Raw genomic sequence first — 12,068 nt, 5'->3', positions numbered from 1 at the left:
GACGTAATTAATTGATGCACACTAAGCATGCAGTTAGTTAGTTCTGTCCTGGGTTTGCAGACCCTGGCAGATACTTGGTTTTAGAGTTAAGTGAGAGGAGTTTTCCCTCAGATGCATCGTTCTCCACCTCCAGTCCCCCAACAACACCTTTGGAGAACAGTCCACGTAACGCGCCATGCGACAAAGAGCTCTGTCATTTTCCTCTGGTCACGCTGCAGGCCACTAAGTCATTCTCTAAACGTCTGAATGTGTCACAATAACATGGGTGAAACTCTCCTGCCAAAATTAATGCAACAGCATAGTGTAAGTTCTACTCTCTAAAACTTAACATTTAATTCCGTGGGGCCCATGGAAAGCTACATGGGCCTCTGAAGGTCCGACTCATACCAGGTTTTTATCTCATCATTGTTGAGGGACAAGGATTCACATGTCTCTCTTTCTAAAGCTAAACATTTAAATCAGGAGACTCTTGAATATAAAAATGTTGTTTCCAGTGACATGACTTGAAGAACAGTATATCCAAATCCATAAAAGAACAGCTGGGTTTGAAAAAAAAAAAAGTTTTTCTATAATTTTTTCATGTACTAGTTCTTTCCTACATTATAGGCATAATAATTTTCTGAGGACTTGATGTAAAGCAAAGTGCTCATATTTGTCAAAGACCACTTTAATAAAAACTGCATTAATAAAAGTTAAGGATTGGTACTAACCCCATAATTTTACATTTTCCATCAATCCATGCAAAATCATTTTGATTTTAGTAAATACCCACCTAGCCCTAAATCTGTGAGTTGTGTTATGCACAAAACTGCTTGATCATCACAACATATCATCACTATCATTCTGTACAATTTCCTTCTGCAAATAGGAAATGGTAGATTCAGCCTTGGGTCTCCAGAGGCAGCTAAAAATCTACCCTTCTTCTTTTCCTCCAATCACAGTTAACTAGGTTGCTGCTATGCTTCTTTCTTGAGAACTCTGCTTTACTCTAATGCTTTGCTGTCAGGTGACGACTCAATGTCTCCCAGGCCTTAGTCTTCTGGAAAGACAGGCGATTATACAGTATTCTCCCCAGGCCCTCTCTGAGGACTGAGCTAGTCCCAAGAGAGCATGAACATGGTGTTTCACTATGGGCTTTGGGCTCATATACTTGGTTATGATGAATCATTTTAAATAAGTATTATACATAATAAAGGACTGCCTTTTAGATATAATTACACACACACGCACAAATTTAAAGCAGATTCAGGCTTATCTCCTCGGATGAAGTCATTCTTATCCAAATTAAATTCCAATATGCTTTGCTGAGTAGGAGTGAAAGTCATGGAATTTTAGTTCACCAGCCCAGGAATTTCCATGGCTCCTGGTCCAGGGGAGTAGGCCTATATGAATGTCGTCTGTCCTGTGAATCTCATGCAAGACAGTTCAAAATCCCTATCTCAGGAATTCTTGGAAGACAATTAGCACGCCCTGGAGATACTAACAATTAAGACTCTGGCAAAACATAACATAACCTGAGTCAGAAACCACATAAAGACAGCTGGCAACTGCCTGGCCTGAGCAGAGAAGTGGGAGAGATTAAGAGTCTCTAGCCAAGTGAGAACCAGACAGTCTGAGCTCAGACCAAGTGGGAAGGGTCTAGAAAGGCTGGAGGGGTTGGTGAGGGCATTCAGATGCTATTCTTCTTGACTTGCTTCCAGGGAGAAACAAAGCACCTTTACATTTTTTCTACATTTTCATCCCCCCACCTCCCCAATCTGCTCAGTGTATTCCTAAATGGATTTTTTAAATAATTTTTTCAGAAAACCCTCCCTTTTGATAGACTCAGTCTATTATCAAGTTAAAATAAAAATAAATCATTTTGTGATCTAGCACTATCAGGCTTTTAAACATGACATTTTAATTAAGACCTAGGTTCCCTCTTCACGTTTCTTGGAAAAGTAAAGTTACTCAAATAAGCAGAACAAGATAAGAGTTTTTGGTGTGAGACTTCCAGTACTCCTTAGAATAAACATTTCCAACCAATCAACCAGGCACAACAGAGATGACAGAAAAACGACTTCCTCCTAGTAGCTAGATATTAATGTTAACTGATAATTTGAGCATCTTACATCCAAAAGGCACTCATCTTTGTTTGCTGTTGATACTCTATTAATCATCTTACTATGTTTGGTATAAGACTGAATAAATTAAAATATGGTTTCTGCCCTCAAACACCACATACCCTAGAGGTTTGGGTTTTTATGTCTTTTGTGAGCACTTAGTCATGATGAAATGAGAAACACACAATAAATGGAACAGACACATCCAGATCCTCTGGCACCACGAGTATTTTTGACAGCTCGTTATTCAGTGGTTGGGGAATTCTTTTAAAGCCATTAGCCATGTTCTACATGGTAAGGTAATATTCTCTTTTGCTGGAGCAGTCCAACAGGGAGAGAAAAGTAGGGAAAACAAAAGTAGCTGGCAGACTTCCTTGATTCAACACTTTTTAAATGAGATTTATAATATGGAGAAGTCTAAAACATGTTACATTCTTCAGGGGAACAGCAACAAAGAAGAGGAAAATATATAGCACAGAGAAAGGGCACGAAGCTTAGAGGGATTTTTTTTTTTCCTTTCCAATCATAGATGAAGTTAGAAATAATGAATTATGATTCCTCACTTCCCAAATGTCTCCAACATCCAACAACAGAACTGAAGTCTGGAATGGAGCATCATGGCGTCCAGAAGCTACAACCACACCCTAGACTCAAGGTCATTCGGTCTGCAGAGCAAGTTCCCGTATCTCCTGTCCTAGGTACCCAAGGTAAGAAAATGCCCTTTGGCACCCTGCAGCACTGACATTCCAAGGTGGGCGAGGGGGGACCGCCATGCCCTGAAGCAGAAGCACAGGACATTTCCTCCTCAAATACATCAATCAGCAGTCGCTCTTTTACAAGCAAAACTCTACCTATCTCTTCTCTTCTCTCTCTCTTCTCTCCCTCTCTCTCTCCCCCCATTTCCTATTGACCTCTGTAGATCCAAGCTCCAGTTCTTTCCAGAAGAGAAAGAAGTCATGGAAACTTTTTTGGGGAGCTACCTTCTCCCTGCCAATGAGCGGATTCTGCTGGGGCTCCCAGTCCTACTACCTCTTCTTCCCTGTCCCAGCAGCAAGGAAATCCAGGAGATTTGGGACCCCAAAGCTCTGAACTTTACTCACAGCCTTGCCATCCTTTGGGGGCTGTTTTTCTTGTCTTGCCGTCCTTCTTCATTTTCCTTTCCTTACTTTCCTTGCTATCATTTGTCTGTCACCTTGATCTGGCTGTAATATGGAATTTAAAACAATTTTTTAATTCTACAAAATTTTACGTGTCTGATTATTAGCTTTAGTAGCATGCAAGAGCCTCTAATAGAAGTTATATCATCAAACACCTTCCCACACCACTTTCCATCCAGGACCTATGACTTTCCCTAATTTCCTTGAGCACTCAGCATGCCCAGCAGGAGTTCATTTTGTACAGATAGTCACGTATAGAATGCCACATGCCAACATGTCACTTGAAGATGAGGGCACAGAGCTGATTCATTTTTACTTCTAATTTTTTTGTAGTAGTCGTTTAAAATCACAGGACTTTACCTGTCCCCTGAAACAGACATTAGAGTCCCAGGATTTACAACCAGGTCCCTTTCAGTTTGTAATTTTCTGTTTTTCATAAACATTAAGGAGACTGCAAAAAAATATATCTTTGTGTTGTAAATTGGTTACTTGCTTTATTATCACGTTTCCTCTGTGATTACTATTCTCATTCTTTCAATCAACTTGTTGCTCAGCTTCTAATACAAGAAGAAAGGAACTGGATTTTTCCTCCAAGTTTCATAATGCAGTGGTGAAACTGGTAGCCAAATGAGGCAGAGTTTCTTCTAATTGAAGTTTTATACCAAGTACATCTGAGATGTTGAGAGCCACTTGAATTTGGACCTGCACCTCTGTGTTTTTTCTAAATAATTAGCAGAAAAAGACTAATAATTCATAGGAGTGGTAGATTTTTGCTAGCACATTCCTATAAAAAATGGAAGTATTTTTATATATGGAAGAGGTTGCCAGGCAGTGGACCATGTGAGTTGGCCCAGAAACGGGTGATCAAACACAAATATCAGAAAATGATACTGCTTCAAAGTTTTCTAGTGGGAGTTCCATTTACTTTATTTTTAACTCTTTTTTTTTTTAAAGACTTTATTTATCTACTAGAGAGAGAGAGAGAGTGAGCAAGAGAAAGCACAAGCCCAAGCTGGGGGGATGGGGAGAGGCAGCAGATGGAGAGGAAGAGGCAGGTTCCCTGCTAATCAGGGAGCCCAATGCGGGACTCGATTCCAGGACCCTGAGACCATGACCTGAGCCGAAGGCAGTTGTTTAACCAACTGAGCCACCCAGGTGCCCCTATTTCTAACTCCTACAAATATTTTCACATCTAATCTAAGAGTTGGGTTTTAACCTTGCATCAAAGATTGACCATAATGTGCAATTCTGGGAGAAGAACAGATCTTCTCAATGGGCCAGTAGTGACATTCATTTCTCAAATATTAAAATGCCCTGGTGTTGAATGGTAGCTAAAATCTATTAAACCACAGAAATGGCTGACCTAAGGAATGATTTGAACCCAAGTTATGCAACCTTTCCTGCCAGTGAGTATGACTGTGGCACTTTGGGTTAAACGGTGAGACCTTAAAAATTTTCTGAGTCCTAATTCCCAGATGAGATTTGTCATTAATTGGTCAAAAATAACTGTAAAAGACAGAGATAAGGGAAAAAACCTTCAGGATCCCTTACATAAAATTTTTCATATTAAATGACCTATATATATTTTTAAAATCATTTTCACCTCTACCTAGTAATGCCTACTTGTAATGCCCATCAATTCCTGCTCTGTCATTAGTAACTAGATGATACAACCCTTTATGTACACAGTAACTGTCATTCAGTTGCATATTTGGGTTTTCATTTCACTTACCCTTTGTCAGTTCTTTTCATAATAATGTCTTAGTTTTACATCATCTAGGGTCACCCATTCATCAGTAAGGGTCAGAATTCTTCATCTCACTAACAATATAGTGGTTTATATAGAACATATGATTGACAATATGCTTTTCAAAATAAATAGCTTTATAGTTTTCCTTATTTGTAAAATAATATACAGTTGACCTTGAACAATGTGGGGGCTAGTGGTGCTGACCCCCATGCATTTGGGGGGTCCACATAACTTTTGACTCCTCAGTAACCTAGCTACCAATAACCTACTACTGACTCGATAGTCACATTACCTCTATATTACATTAACCTCTATTTTGTATGTCATGTGTAGTCTATACTGTATATAGTCTATACTGTATACTGTATTCTTACAATGAAGTAAGCTAGAGAAAAAAATGCTATTAAGAAAATCATAATGAAGAGAAAATACATTTACAGTACTATGGTGTATTTATTGATGAAAATCTGTGTGTGACTAGACCCGTGCAAGGCAAACCTGTGTTGTTGTCTAACGGTCAACTTTAGATCATGACAAAACTTGGAAATACTTACAATCTTTTATTTTTTGCATGAACCCTACACACTATGACTCTCACATTTATACTTGTACATGGAAAAGGAGAGTTATCTTATGTTGAAACTTGCTTTAATCACTTAATAATATATAATACAACTCTTTCCATGTCAATAAATATAGGCATGTAATCATTTTATCACTCATATAGTATTCCATAATTTTTTAAAAATGCAACTCTTTATCAATATTTATATTCTATCTACATTTTTGCTATTAACCATAAGAACGCGTTGAATAACTTTTACATGTATCTTTGAACATTTGTTCCATTAGTGCTTCAAGATAAATTCCTAAAAGTAGAATTAATACATCATGATCTATGCATATATATTAATACAGTATATATTAATGTATAAGCATATATTATGATATATGAGCATCATATTTGATAGTATTAATCAAAATTTCACCCCTAAATCTTATATAAAGACATGTCCTTGATTGAATTCAGTTTATGAATCATTTTCCCTTTTATAAAATATTTTATTTTAATTTATATTTTCATAATTAGTAAAGAAATTAAGCAAATTTCCTAGGTTTTTAAGATTTTAATGTTTTATATTATGAATTACTTGTTCATGCTCACTGCCCACTTGCCTATTAGATGTTTGTCTTTAATCCTATTGATTTATAACCACACTATATATTAGAGTTCATAATCACAAATATGATAAACCTACAGGAAGTGAATTTATTTTGTAGATTAAAATCCTGAATACTTATTTTATCTTCCTGAATAGAACTGATGAATGTTTGCATTATTAATCAATTTCTATCATTTGAGCTTTTCAGTTTTTCAGTTTGCAAGTCTGTTGCCCCAGCAGGTGGGAACAAATGTTACATTTGTTTCTTTGTATCCAAATATCTCAACTCCAGGAGGTCTTGAATGAGCATAATACATGTTTTATGCAGTCATCTGAGTTGACTGGTCAGTCTGAACGAAACCTACTACCAGTATTCACTCTTTGTGGAGAGGAGGGCAAGCCTATTCAGAAATATTCAGCAAGTCTATTCACAAATCTGCCACACTTTCCTCTATAAATGGAGGGTGTTAAAACACCATGAAAGATTTTCTTTTGAAAAATTATCTTCAAAGTACTCTAAAATGAAGTGTAACTACTAAATAATTAATCCCCTCATCAAAAAAATGGGTTTTAAAAGATAATTGTTGAGCTTAAGATTTCTGGTTTAAGATTGGACCTGGGGCGCCTGCTTGGCTCAGTTGTTGGAGTTTGACTCTTGATCTCAGGGCTGTGAGTTTGAGCCCCACACTGGGTGTAGAGACTATGTAAAATCTTAAAAAAAAAAAAAAAAAGAAGAAAAAGAAAAGATTGGATTTTATTGGCAGTCTGTGATGTTTCTTCTACCAACTTCTAGTCAAATAGCCATGGACACGCTGGAAGTGAGAAACACACACACACATTCACACATACACACACAGAGTAAATCTATTTTCAAGAATCTCAAAGGAACTTTCACAAGTAGGTCAACTGAACTGAACTGTGAAACTCAGCCTGTAGTGTTCTGTGCATTTGTCTCCCATGGAAACCAAACAAACCATCCAGCCCTCCAGAAGGTGAAAGTATGTTCCATTCTCTTCCCACCATACTCCCCCTGGTTCAGAAACACAGATCCATACAGAACAGGAAGTGGAAGTTGTGCCTTCTCTGCACAGAAACCTCTTCCTGAGGAGGCCAGACTGCTGTCCCTGTCATTCTCACCATCCCCCTACCCTCACCTGCCCTCCCTGCCTTCCAGATCTTTCCACATCCACTCCAACCCTTGGAAACAACTGACAACAAGGGCGTGTGTGTGTGTGTGTGTGTGTGTGTGTGTGTGCATATGTATATTTGTTTGTGTAAATTTGTGTCTGAGCATACATGTGTGCATGTGTGGAAAGTGATGGACAGGAGGTAAAGGAACCAACCCTCCTTGGCCCAGTATGTTTTGGAGCACATAGTCCTCATCAGGAAAATTTATAGGAATACTTAGGGTCTGAAAATCCCTGGCAATTACCTATCTTGAGAACTAGAAATAGCCTAAATATTCAATGATTGTAAAATGATTATATACACTGTTTATACACAGTGGAATCGTGTATAATATTAAAATTAGATTTTTAACTAGAAACTGACGAGATAATGAGACTCAGAATCTCCACAGAACTTAACTGAATTTGTACTTGATGTGATGTCCCACTCATTCCAATCAAGGTTTCCATGATGCCAAATGATTTTTGCTCCTTCTTCAGCAAGAGCATTTAGAGATCAGAGATGGAAGTTGGGGGAAATTAACAATTTTTAAAGAGCCAGTCAAGAAAGATGACCCAGTTAAAAGGGAAAAAAAGGAAGGTAAATGAACGTGAAATGAGGGACTGGAGACAGGGAATCAAATACAGTAGAGAGATCAACTTTGATAAGAAGGCATTCAGGTATTTTAGCTTTGGGGGAAGATGGGTAATATGCATAGAAATTAACTCAGTAGAATTACAGAAAAGGTCGTGCAAAAGAAGAGTGAGAAGTACATGGAAAGTCAGGAAGTGGAGGCAGTTAGGGTAGACTTCTCTTTTTAAAAGCCAAGGCCGGGGTGCCTGGGTGGCTCAGTCAGTTAAGTATCTGCCTTCAGCTCAGGTCATGATCCCAGAGTCCTGGGATGGAGTCTCTCATTGGGATCCTTGCTCAATGGAGAATCTGCTTCTCCCCCTGTCTCTGCCCGTCCCCCTGCTCATGCTCTCTCTCACTCTCTCTCTCAAATAAAAAAATAAATAAATAAAATCTTGAAAAAAAAAAAAAAGCCAATACTTGAGGTGGGGAGGGACAAGCTGGGGGTTGGCAGGAGCCAGGGCAAGGCCATGGAAGTCCTACTAAACTAGAGAGAGGGAAGTAGGGTGAGCAGAGAGAAAGGACAGAGTCAGATTCCTTAGCAGCCAGGATGGAGAAGATTCTGAGCAGGGAGAGGACTCTGAGACCACAGGAGACAGACAAGGGAGAACGCCGTGGACCATCTCTCAGCAGACCATGCGCCGGGCACTGGCAGCTCCTATTATCCTCTTTAAAGTGGGCGAGGATGGAGGAATGTAAGCAATGGATATACAAAAAACATCCTGATTGTTTGCCTACTTGGATTGTGTAGGGACTGCCTACTTGGCAGTCCCTACACAATCCATATATAGATTACATTTTTCGGGGAATGATGTTACGTAGAACACTGAAATTATACGAAGAAAGGCAACTGTTTCAGACAAAGCAGAAGCTACTTCGGGATCCGGCCGTGTTCTTCACGATGGAGAAGAACCTTTACTGCTGAAGCTTAGAATGTGGGGCTGCCTCTGAATTGGCCGCATGATATATTCTGAAATCGACTTAAAAATCGACCTCTTATGCCCATGTTTGTTTTCTCATAAAAGCTGACTACAGAAGACATTCCAGTAATGATCATTTCAGTTGCTTCAAAGCCAGATGAATGGGGGGTCTCCCGTCTCCGCACAGCCCCTTAAGTAGATTTGAACGGGAGTTTCTGCATAGCCTCGTAAGTGAGGCATTTGCCCAGAAAACTGCTTGAATATGACTTCGGACTTCTTAGCCTACCGCACTGCGATGACGTGCCCCATTCCCTGGCTTACTTCAGACTCTTGGATGATTGCCTGAGATTCCATTCCTGCTCATTGTTATAGGAACTTCACAATATGGCTTGAGAGAAAAATTTAATGAAATAAAGACCTATAAGAAATCAACTAATGAGCAGAAAATCACTAGAAAGCACTAATTGTTAAAATTCACAGTCTGCAATCCATTTCTGGTGGTGTTCAACTTTAGGGAATATAATGGGTCACAGCTGAAAATTCACTAGCAGCCCATGAGAAGAAAGGCCCAAATTCTAGCTGGAGACCAAGTTAGAGCATCGCCTTAAAGAGGGCACCAGGAGCCTGGCCATCTCTGTCCTTATAGGTCACCACGTCTTCATAAATTACTATTTAGTTCACGCGTACTTATTTTCTAGGTTTCAAATATAAAAGGTTACATTTCAGAGGCAAGGATGCACAGCTTTTATCCTTTCTTAAACTAGCTTGCTATTTTGTATACTTTGCCTGGATCGCACCAATGATGCTGATTTCCTCCATTTTCGGGTGTCTGTTTCTTCTCAAAACCAGAGATGGTGTATCTGAAATTTCAGCCGGGGAGTTGGCAGTAACTTAGCCCCAGCAGCAAAACGATTTGGCCTTGACTCCCTTCTTTCCTACCTGTCACGGTTCCTTTATGATGTTGGTGTACTCACTGCAGGTCTCCAGATTAGTTGAGGTGTCTCTAACATGAGATCAGCAGCACCTTCACACAAATCCAACGAGGACAAGTATTCAAAGCGCCTGCATGGTGCCCGGCACAAAGCAGGCTGTAGAAAGCCGGCAGCTGCTACCAATATATGGTTCTTGATTAGCGTTGAAATATACAACGCCACAGTGCAGGTAGTACTTGGGATCCTGAGAACCTTGACTGTACAGAATAACCAGAGCCCCATTTCCCCTTGTCCACACACACACACACACACACACACACACACACACACACTCATACTTCCAGAAAGGCATCCATTACAATGTATACAAATAAGTTTGAACATCATTCCTCTCTGTAACTGGTACATCCTCACATTTTGTGGTCGGTTTCAGTTCATCTGTGTTCAGTTAATCTGCTTTCCCTTTTAGTGTGTGTCTGCCAAAACTCTCCTAAAATTATCTTGGGGGAAAGGCAATGAATGTGTATGTAGGTTAAACCCATAAATAACTTCATTCATTTAAACTTAAGTCCTTCAGAAAGAGCTTAGGAAGTGAATACAAGTATTCCAGTTGGAGTTCATGAAGTTGTCCCTGAAAGACACACATGAGAACATGAATCGTGTGGGAGGGCTCCTGTCCTTTCCTATGCTGCTGGTCCCAGGTGTATGCCCCACCCATGAGAGTGGGTAGAATAAAGAGATCCAAAGTGGACCTACAAGATTTCTTCAAAAACAATCCCCTAAAAATGCACGTACAGTATTCTTCTGAGAGAAAGAAGAAGAAGATAGAACTATTCCAGTTTTCTTATTTCCCAGTATTTACAGAACATTGGCAAGGATTTCCATGGAGGACTCTTTGTTTCCCAGGATGAGGATTTTCACTTTTATGCTCCTTTGGGCATCTTTTATGACATTACAGCTCCTTTACAGGGTTTGTGGCTTTCTTTACACTAACTATGAATCCCCTTTGCCAGAAGTGTATGCAATGTTCACTTGTAAAAATTAAATAAAGCAACGCTGGCAGACGTTTTGAGAGCTGGAAATTTTATGACAAAGAAAAACTAATGAAGCATATTTAGTTGAAAATTGCAATGACAGCAGCTGAATCCTTGTTTTCTCTGAACCTGGGTCTAATATAAAGTACAAAAGACCGTCATACCTATTTATTATATGGAGTGCTAGGTAGCTCCGTAGTTTTAATACAGTTGATAAAATATATACTATGCTATGTCATAAAATATTTAATGCATGTAGAGAAATCTCCTCTTGTCCTCTGTCACACATTTTAAAATGTGAATTTCAAGATTCCCTTAGTCCTGAGAACATTGCATATTTCTAAAGGATTGAGTCTATAATTATTTCAGTTATCTTTGCTGTTAAATGTCAGATATTATCTTTGGGTTAAAATTATGGAAATAAAATGTATTCATTATTCACTAATACCCATGAAGACAGGTAAAATTAAGATATTCATTCAGTTTTTCAGTAGATTTCATTAAGCCGTAATATATGCTAAGTAGTGGTAATATAGCAGTAAAGATGAATTTTAGATTTACTGGGGTAGAAGTAATAAAAACAATCTGGTTATATACATACACATACACATATACATCCACATGCATACCTACGGTAGAGAAAATACAGAAGAGAGTAGGGTTAGGGAGATAAAAGGCAACAGATTGAAGATTTATTTGAGGGAGCGAGAGAGGAAGTGTGAATGGGTGGAAGGGACAGACGGAGAGAAAGACAACCACCAAGCAGACAGATGGAGTGTGGAGTCCAACACAGGGCTCAATCCCAGGACCCCAAGAAATCACGACCTGAATCGCAATCATGAATTTGCTGCTCGAGGGGCTGAACCATGCAGGTGTCCCCAAAGTGTTACAGATTTAAGAGGATACATCCTTAAAAGGATTTCAGGATAAAAGTGTTAAGTAATACATGAAGGATTTATTTATAATGAAGTGAAACTTTTATGTTTGTAAATGATTTTGAGCCCTCTTCATGGTGAGTGATAAATTGGAATCTAAGGTTTGACTTTACGGTGGCCTTCATTCATTCTGAGTTAGCCACGTCCTCCTCAACTGGCTGCCAGCGTTACTTAGAGAAATACTCACACTGATTTGTTTTCATTCCGGATGTTAGGAAATGCCTCCCCAGGACTCCCTGTCTGATTCAGCTTGCACTCCAGGGTAGAGAACGTGTCAT

The 12,068-nt window shown here is 39.1% G+C and overlaps 1 protein-coding gene across 1 annotated transcript in view; it reads right to left on the bottom strand.

Annotated features, from left to right (window-relative positions):
• LOC111142520 (piezo type mechanosensitive ion channel component 2) overlaps nt 1–12,068 on the bottom strand; it is a 462,751-nt gene that overhangs the window by 230,530 nt on the left and 220,153 nt on the right. The window lies entirely within an intron of this gene.

This window comes from Enhydra lutris, unplaced genomic scaffold (assembly GCF_002288905.1).
Source record: "Enhydra lutris kenyoni isolate GAN:26980312 unplaced genomic scaffold, ASM228890v2 scaffoldscaffold8, whole genome shotgun sequence".
Taxonomy (NCBI): domain Eukaryota; kingdom Metazoa; phylum Chordata; class Mammalia; order Carnivora; family Mustelidae; genus Enhydra; species Enhydra lutris.
The sequence above is the reverse complement of the archived record's forward strand: the minus strand, read 5'-3'. Positions and strand labels throughout refer to the sequence as shown.